Here is a 10,103-nt window from a genome sequence, read left to right on the forward strand (position 1 = left end):
AAAGCATTGCACTGGTGGCTGAGTGAGCGAGCGAGCGAGCGAACTGAGGCTGTGGGGGAGGGGAAAAGCAGGGGAGGGACTGGGGGTTAGCCTCCCTTGCCAGGAGCTCAGGGGCCGGGCAGGAGGGTCCCGTGGGCCACATAGTTTGCCCCTTCTGTGCTAGATTGTGACCCACAAATTCACAAAGTCTCCTCCTGGGGGGAGAAGCAAGTCACTGCACGTCTGTGTTTGGCGCTGCATACTCCTCAGCATGGGCCCAGCCAGCTACTATGGGGTGGCCAGATCCAGGGCTCCTCCCTTTGCCCGCCCTATTCCATCCTCTCCCCGCCCCCTTGCTTGCTGGGGACAATATCAAGTGAGCAGCCCCAGATCTCTCCCAGTCAGTCGCAATGTGAGCAGGGGGAATAAGGGAGGTGCTGGACTCCTGTGCGCAGCCGAGTGAGGTCTGTGGCAATCTACTCCTAAACATTTTCATTGTCATTACTTGCCAGCACCCAGGAGCATGCTAGGTGTCTTCAAGTACAGATAAAAGCCATGGCCCCTGCCCAAGGAGCTTCCAATTTAATTTCAGATTTGACAACAGGGGTAACAAAATGATAGTGAGGAGATGGGAAGGGCGGAGTTCAGAGTTCACCGGATTAAATCTTCAAAACTGCTACTCCTAGCTCTGTGGCTAGATATTTCACCTGTGTTTTCTATGCACAAGTTCAGGGCCATTAAAAACCAGGTAAGCTAGAAGACCCTGTTGTAAATCAAATTCTAAGCACATGTTATATTAACTCAGGGCTCAATTGTGCAGCCTTTAAATTGATGGGATTACTTGTGTCATCACCAATGCAAGGGTTGCACCACCAGGCCCTCAGTTTACTGTAACAGCACTAGGCCTATAGTGCTCATCTATGTGCCTAATCTTCAGCGGTGCTAAGTGCTTACAGCTCAGTGTGGAGTTCACGGGACTTGTGGGTTCTCAGCCACTTCTCAAAAAAAAAAAAAAGAAAAAAGAAAAAAAAAAGGAACAAGTCCCTACATTTAAGATTGTTGTCCTTTACTACTAACCCTGCCTGCATCACTTGCCCCAGTGGCATAGGTAGGTTGCACCTGGGAAGAGAGGCAAAGATTGCTCAGTTTTCACACTAGTGAAGCAGAAATCATTATGAGTATGTCTACTCTGAAGCTGGGAGCATGCCTTCTGGCCCAAGTAGACAAATGCGTTAGCTCTGCTCAGCTGGTGCGCTAAAAATAGCACTGTGGATATTGAGGCACGGCCTAGCCACTCAAGTCCACCCAACCCCTTGGGTTCATATTCAGGTGGCTAGCCAGAGTAGTCGCCCATGCCACAATGTCCACACCGCTATTTTTAGCATGTTAGCTTGAGCAGAGGTAGCGGGTATGTCTCTCTGGACTGGGAGGCATGCTCCCAACTGCAGTGTAGAGGTATCTCTTTTAGTGATAGGCATAAGGGTCACATAGGGTTTCAGATGTTTCCCTTTTTGTTTCTGCTGCCCTAATGCACCCGTGTCTTTCTGATTCTATTGATTTTGAACCATTTGAAGCAGCAACAATCAACCATGTGAAGTGTTGTCTCTAGCAAAGTGGACTAAGGGACACATGCATTCATGAAAGTAGGTTGCAGCCAGGGGCGGCTCTAGGCACCAGCAAAACAAGCTGGTGCCTAGGGCGGCAAAATCTAGGGGGCGTTCCCTGTGGCCGGGGCGGCAGGCTGGGCGGCGGACCTGCCGCAGTCATGCCTGCGGGAGGTCCACGGGCCCCGGACGACTGGACCTGCCGCAGGCATGACTGCGGAGGCGCTCGTCCCGCGGCTCGGCTGGACCTCCCGCAGGCATGACTGCGGCAGCTCAAGCGGAGCCGCCGGACCCGCGAGCCGTCTGCAGCCGCGGGAGGTCCAGCCGAGACATGCGGGACCAGTGGTCCCTCTGCAGTCATGCCCGCGGGAGGTCCGCTGCTCCCGCGGCTCCGGGGCGCCTCCCGCGCATGACTGCTTGGGGCGGCCAAAAAGCTAGAGCCGCCCCTGGTTGCAGCCACTACCAAAAAACCCCTTATAAATCAACAACTACTTGCATTTGAAGAAACAACGAGCAGTACTTGTGGCACCTGAGAGACTAACAAATTTATTTGGGCATAAGCTTTTGTGGGCTAAAACCCATGAAAGCTTATGCCCAAATAAATTTGTTAGTACTCCTCGTTGTTTTTGCTGATATAGACTAACACGGCTACAACTCTGAAACCTTGCATTTGAAGGACACCTGGTTCAATTCCTGGTCCATAGTTTCCAGACTACAGGCCATTAAGAGCCTTCAGTGCCAGTTAGTAACTTTCCTTTGAGACCATTGAATCCTGAAGGAGTTTCTGTGAGGTTAATCAGTTCTGCTCGGTGCTTTCTCAGGAAATTCTGGGACAAAGCAATACGATAAAAAGCCATAAGAGATTTTCATGCAATTGTGATGGTGTCTAGATCTGTTTGATGTCTATTGGATTTTTCTCATAACCTTAACCCTCCTGGGAAAAAATACTTTTAAGTATTCAGATTCTTAAAAAAATGTGGACTCTTAGTTCTCTTAAAGCTAAGACCTGCACTCCATCCTAAAAGCTATTTAACAAGGCACAGTACAACTCTGCATTATTTAACCGAGCTGTTCAAGATGGCATCTTGTCTAAAAATTGCATAAACCTGTGAAAGAGGCTTACTGTTTATATGCTGGCATCCAGAAAGGATTGAGTAAAGGGAAGCTAGTTCATGTGGATTCTAAAGCTGGAGGTTGAAGTCCCGCTTGCTGCGTTAAACACTGACCTATATAGCCATCATAGAACGATATCAAGGGTATTGCATACACTGATCTCCTCAGCCCTCGTCTCCATGGTCACTGACACAGCGATTACATGTGCAGTCCTGTTTTCTGTAGCTCGGTCACTTATCTTTGTTTAATTGCCTTAGTGCCAGGCCTCCACTCTATCACATCGCAGCTGCTACGGCGCTCCTTGCTGATAGTCCTGCAGCTGAGGACCCACCTCTTTCCTGACTGGAGCTGCTTTCTGGCTTCCACACTTTCCTGACAGTCCTCCCACTGGTGACTCTGTGGCTGCACAGACCCATACCTACTCTTGTGCCATACACAGAGGTAGGCCCAAAGGGTAGTTGCCCCAGGGGGGACACTGATCTCCTTGCCTCAATTTCTGGCCACACGTCCAAGACTTTACTACATGCTCAGGGGCTAGAGCACAAAATATCACTAATCAATGGACTTTTCTTTTTGTTCCTCAAACATCCACCTTCTTAGCCCCATCTCTTCCCTTCTTTGATCACTGCTGCATTTTCATCAGAATTATTTGGTTTTAAATGCCTCCTACCTATCTCATTTCCAGACCCACAAAGAAAATCCACATGGGATAATGGGGCAAGTACTTCTGGCACAAATCCCCAAGTTCTCATGCAACATGTCTATTCACACAAACCCATGCTCCTCCCCATGCAGCTGTACAGACAAAAGCTGCTAAGCATGAACACTCACGTATTGGAGAATAAAAGGGGCGGGAATATATTTGAACCAAGATGCAATTTCCAACTTGCAAAACGATCACAATTTTTTTTTGTCACTGTTCAACCAGCTGTTGCAATAGCTCTGCCTGCAATAAGATGCAACAATACCTACAAATGTTACACAAACCTCACAAAAAAGGCTTCAATTCAAACCATTAAATCAGCAAAATGTATGTCCAAAAAACTTTGAGCAGTTTTCTTTCTATTCATTCAGCTTAAAAAAAAATCATAATTCTTCTTTTGTATCACAGACATACAGGGAGAGTGCTACATAATCTTTGGGTTCATCTGTCTGACAATTAACTATCTAATTAATTAATCATCTGATAATTAAAATGACCTCTTTTTGGCTGATACCTGATCTGAGAAAGGTTCCAAAGAAACTTGACACGTCATGTTTTGTGTCATGTTCCAGCGTGAGCCACAACAGGCTTGTTATGTTATGTCACAGCTGGTTTTCCGAGAGCAAAATGAGTCAAGATATAAATTAAAGGGGAAAACCAGTTGTACAGGGTTAGCGTGTGTCTGTCCAGTCTGAAACCTGGCAGCATCTAGGAGAAAGTGAACGTCAGCAGCATCAATAAGCTGTCACTGAGCTTGGAATGGCAAGGGTTCAAGGTATTGTTGGGTACATGCCCATCAGTTCGAGGGCACCAGACTCTGAAAGTACCATGTTCTCCATCATTCCTTGCTGTGGAGGGGAATCAAAATGGAGGATAAAGTCTGCCCAAACATGGATAAATTGGGAGGAAGGTAAAGCACGGCTCTTAAAAAATGCTCCCCCCTAACTGAGGTTGGGGAAGGGGAACTGCAGGTTTTGGGCTAGGGTGATGGGTTATGGGGATAGAGAGAAGAGGAAGCAGCCATTCTACACAATGTGTGCTCCTCATAGACAGTCAGATTTCTATGAAGATATCTACATGGGAGCTGGTATTGGGCAGACCAGCACCAACTACCTTCTGTTCATATCAGAGGTGGAGAAAGGACCATACGCGGCAGGGTGAACCAACAGCAGCATGGCTCCTGCCAGGGAGGAGGACTCCCTGAAGAGGGTCTGGACTGTCTTTATGGATGCCCTGGAATTCACAGGGCTGAGTCTATGGCTATCCCTTAGGACAAGCGGATCTGTAGAGTTTCAGTGCTGCACCTGCTATCTCCTCCTGGGGGCTTCCAATTCCAGTTCATGAAGAAAGACGACAAGTTATTTCCCCCTCTGATGGGATTTCAGAAAGGTGGCATGTGGCCCTGAGTTTGTAGGTATTTAAAGGCAACAATGGAACAAGAAACCAGAGCCAGGTGGGTTTTAGGCCACTCACAGTGCAATTTCCCAGCCAAGCAAGACAGAAACAGAGCAAATTGGAGCTTGGAGGGGAAAAAAAAATGCAGGGAAGCTGAAGTCTGGTTCTTTTTACTTCTTTTCTTATGACCTATTGCTGGAGAGGGTCCTTGGCTGGTATTAGGGAATTTATATAGTGTATTGACTGGTATAACGATTAACTGAGGGTCTTAGATTTGATCTTTACATGGACTGTTTGTTTAAATTTGTGTTGCACGCTATTTCATCAGTTTCCAAGCAGTAGTTGCTGCTACCAAATGGATTATTGTAAATTCAGGGAGAAAATAGATTGTGTAGTTATGAAACTAACAGAATCATCCATAATGTTGGAGTCCAATCTTACTCCTCCCACTTACAATGGTCGGACCTAGGAGTAGGTCCACTGAACTCAGTAGAGTTAACTGGCCAGAGGCGAAATTACATTTATTTTATGCCAGCACTGAACAGAAGCATTTGTAAATCATGAATTACCAGTAAACTGGGCAGCTCAGGTTTAGGAGCAGAAGATCTGCATAACTATAATGGATATGCTGGATCTTTTATAATGTTGTGGGTGACACTGGTTTCTTCCCATGGGGATATTGGTTTTCTGTATATAATTAATAACAAGAAAACTGTATCCTGAGTGTAGGGTCCACATGAGCATCCTGGAACAAAAAGGGCCATAAATTAACATCAATTATGTATTAAAGTTCCAATTAACCTGGCTGACACCGATATACTTTAACAAGGTACACTTAGATAAAAGAAGCAACTCTCTAATTACTTGGAACAGGACCTCCTGACCCATTCTACTCTTTTATCCCAACACCAACCTAATGAGGAAGGAAGTGAGAGATAGGAAACTGTGCATAAGGCGAGACTACAGCACCACAAGATGCCCCCTGGGAAATGCTTTTACCTTCTTAAAACTGTCAATGATGAATATTTTATTGCTCTGAGCCTTTTAACCCTTTGAGGAAGAAATTTCTTTTAAGGATGATATTGCTAGCATCCATTTTAATGCTGAGACTGCCATCTATTTTACATACCAACCATATATAACTCTATGCCACCCCCCACCCCCCCGGACCACCACCACAGTCACACATTTCCAAAGTATTCATTTCCAGGGTACTGAGACACCTTTATATAGATTTAAAATGTGTACTTTGAAGCAAAATATCTTAGTCCCCATGAGGAAAAAGAAAACAAGGCACAGTGGATTTCAAACATTTAAAACAAAACAATAGTGTAGACACATTTTGCAGTGTTAAGAGTTGCGTGATAAAACTTATGGCTCAAAAGGGGTGTTTGTGTGTGCACAAGTGTGTGTGTAAAACATATATAGTTGGTGAGGGAGGGTTTATATGTAGAAAGATGATTTAATCCGTTAAGTACATGTGGAATGATCTAAGAATCTAGTAAGTTAGTTTTTTTCTGACTCGATTGTGTGAAACTGATGGTGCAATATTTTCAGTACTCTGGAACAAAAAGAAATAGATTTTTTTTTAGTTAGACATGAATAAGACCTAGCTATTGGTACTGTATAAAAAATAAAATAAAGGCTCTGGCAGAGATTCTAAGTGTGTAAATATAATGAATCAAACATGAGAGGAAAGAATTGGGTAAAAGTACATCCTGGAAGTATGGTTTAGTTAATGGTTTTATTAAATTCTTTGCAGTGCTTGCACTTTTTGCCCCACTCTCCTCCCCAACCCCTAAAACCTTATAAGTGGTTAAAGGTTAAAGGTTTCAAACTTGCCATTTGAAACTCTGATCTACTTTGGAGAGTCCCCCACTCTTCTTGTGCCCTCCCCAAAATAGCAACAGTGATTTCTGTCATGAGGATTTTGGAAAAACTGGCTTGTTTGTGCCAAGTGATCCATTCTTCTCTCAGTGCTGTGCGGTCAGTTACAGTCGAGAGTATTGTAAATCATTCAGAAATTGTGGTGGTATTTGCAATTGCTATTGGTTTGCCAGTGCAGAATTGCCAGTTCTGTAACTGCTGGTGTCTCTCAACTTTCACAGTTGATCTCCCACTACCTACTAACCCGACTTGTGTCTTCTGGGAGAAAAGGCATTAGTCGATTCCACCAACAGTGCCTCCTAATTATAGTCTTAGTCTTCAAAACTCAAAGGCAAATATACTAGTCTCTAGGGTCTTGGCTGCACAACTCATTGGGGAGAAAGCCCCCTCCCCCCCAGTTCTCAGCAGTCAAAGGTCATCTCATGTGGAGAATGTGAGAAATGTCAGAGTTTAAGTTTAAATACTTTGGGTCATGCTCTTCCCTACATGGGATTTTCCTATGTGTGGGGGAAGGACACTTTGCAGTGCTGGGTAAGCACAGGATGAGGAGCCTTTCCACTGCCATGGTCCATTAGCAGCAGTGGACAGAGTATTGTCCTCAGAATAGGCTCCCTAATGAGACTTTCTGTACGTCCATGGCTGAATTAGACATACTGCAGTCGCCAGCTCCCTCATGTTTTTTGGGTATCTCGCTTGCCATCCCACAGACTAGGAAACGTACCAGTAGGAAGAGAGTGAAATACAAATCTAAAAAAAAAAAAGTTACCTGCTTTCTTCACAGCCTCTACGAAGGGATCAGAGTCAGTTCCTATGAAGATTTTCAGTCACTTTTTATTTGTTCCAAAGTAGTTTTCCAGCTTCCGTTATTGCCTCCATTCGCTTCAGTTTCTAGAGCATATTCTCTAAAAAGCCAATAAGAAATATGTCTGGATCATGCAACTGAAAGTGAGCTGCTAGAATCAAATCCTGCCATTAGTTACACCGTCAGCTACCCCCAATGAGTTCTTGGGGAAAGGACATATATATTTCATGTATTATACACAGGTTTTGATCCAGTTCTATCTAAATCAAGGTCTAGTTTTAACATCCATAGGTGTTAGAGCAGACCTATAGCCAGTATGTCATATGTACATGGATTGTAATATACAGAAGGGACCATTACTCATATTATGAACCAAACTCATAAGTCTTTTATGAAACTCACATGCTACTTAAACAGTATGGCATTCACATAAATTCCCTATTATTTGGATTACTGTACCAGCTAGGAGCCCTAGTGAGGGACCATGTTGCATGTCTGAACCAGGAACCCATCGTGATGCCTTTGTTTCCACATGGTAAGCTATCATGGAGGGTAGAACGTGATCCTTGCTGTTCTGCTTTGTGTAAGCTTTAGTCTTAGGGTAAAATGAGGGGAAAGTCTGTCATTGGTGTGATAGAGGAGAACCATTTATATTATAGGTGGGATTTTCCAAAGCATCCCGCACCGGCCTAACTCTGCTGCCACGGAAAGCAATGGCAAAATATTGTTAGGCCAATACTGAACACTTGAAATCTTGCCCTACATATATTAATACACAAAGAACTTTGTTGCGAAGCAGTTCGGGCTGCTATCCCCACACCCTACCTGACACAAACCCGCAAGAGCACGGAAGTGAAAAATAAATCCATCCAATAATACAACACTGCTACTCCTCCACACACAAGCACACACCTTTTCACCACAACTACTATGCACTGCAGATAGTGTTAAATTTGCTTCAAGGCTTCGCCCCGGCACCTCTAGGCTTGGCAGTTCATAGCCCTGGCACCCGTGGGCTTGCTGCATCAGTTATGAATGTAAAAAAAAAATTACTTGAGCTCCGGCACCTAATTGCTTGAGCCCTGGCATCTCTTTCATGACAGAGTAAGCAGTCACTGCAGACCATACACTGCAACCTTCGCCATGTCCCCCTTTCACCCTTCTGCAAACACTTCTTTACCAGAAAGTTTTTCACACCCTCCCCACCCACCATTAGTAGTAGTTCATGTTTGGTGTAGTACTTGGCTGTGCTGGAAGAGGGCTGTTTAGCAGAAGGTTGTGTGCAGAAAGGCAGTGAAGGGGGTGATGGAAAGTTGGCAGAACTAAGCGGGGATGAGTTGCATGGTCTGTATAGTAATTGCAAGAATAGCAAAGGGGAGAATGCTTGTTCCTGTAGCTTTTAAATCCATTCAAGTGCAGAGTCCTTGGAAGAGAGAGAAGAAAATGGCACTGGACTGCTGCATTCACAGGAAACCAAACATTTAATAAAGATCCAGTCAGTTCTAGTCCATTGGGGGAAAGGTGCCACATACCTGTCCATATGGAAAGTCAACAATTATTTGCTACTAGTCAGCTAGGGGTGAATAGCAAGTATGACTGCCATCTTGATTTGCTAAATCTGAAAACAAAACAAAACCCCACACCCAAGGGGGTTCTAATGGAGTTTCACCACTGTAAATGGTATACATAGTGGAGTAAAGCTGTGAAGAATCAGATCTGAACTATACCCATTTTTTCCCTTTGATAAATCAGATTCATTGTCCTCACTGTAGGAGATTTCACTGAGTATTTCAATCTTTTGAGCAAGTTCAGGGTATAGTAAGTGAAGCCTGAGACATAACGTAATGGATGTGAAATCCACTATGTAGCCAAACTAAAAATATACCTTTTAAAAATAACTTCTACTGGAAAAAGAAAGAATAATGAATAAAAAAAGAGTCATCCTTGAGATCTCATCCATTTCTGCTGGTGTTTCCTATATGTATTGTTATTTAAATAGAAGTATTAGCATATTCAATTTTAGTCCAGGATGAAGAAAGAACCATCCTGTTCCTCTTTGCCAAAGAAAAAGGGGTGTATTTATTTATATTATGTAAACAAACACACACATCCGCCACCTAATTAGGAGGACTTTGCCCAGTGGAAAGCAGCATATGAAGACTCTCTCTCCATATCAAAGCCATCCCAGTGGCCAAGAGCAGCAGTTTACTCAATCTTTATATAACTCAGCTGACCCTGCCTTGTTCAGAGAAAAGAAGTTTTCTTTCCCCACTACTTCTAGAGGACAGAGATAAAAATATAAGTACCCCATTTTGACACACAGCTCGCTGCTATCTTGCAGTCAGGCAGGCTGTGGTGCCTTCCCAGATCTCAGTTGCATTGTCAATAGGGTTCTTCTTTTGCCGAGACAAAGTTTATAAAATAGATTTGCCAAGTCAGTAAGCCCTTTCTCTTTAGAAATACAGGGATTCAGCCAAAAAGAGGATTATTGATAACATGCAATATCTTTATTATAGCAGCGACCGCTGGCGCTGCTGTAGTTAAGGGCCTGTCAGCATTTCCATTATAAGATTTTTGCAAGGGTTTATAGCTTGGCTGTAAAAATTTAAATATGCTCAGG

Source organism: Mauremys reevesii, linkage group 9 (genome assembly GCF_016161935.1).
Source record: "Mauremys reevesii isolate NIE-2019 linkage group 9, ASM1616193v1, whole genome shotgun sequence".
NCBI lineage: Eukaryota > Metazoa > Chordata > Testudines > Geoemydidae > Mauremys > Mauremys reevesii.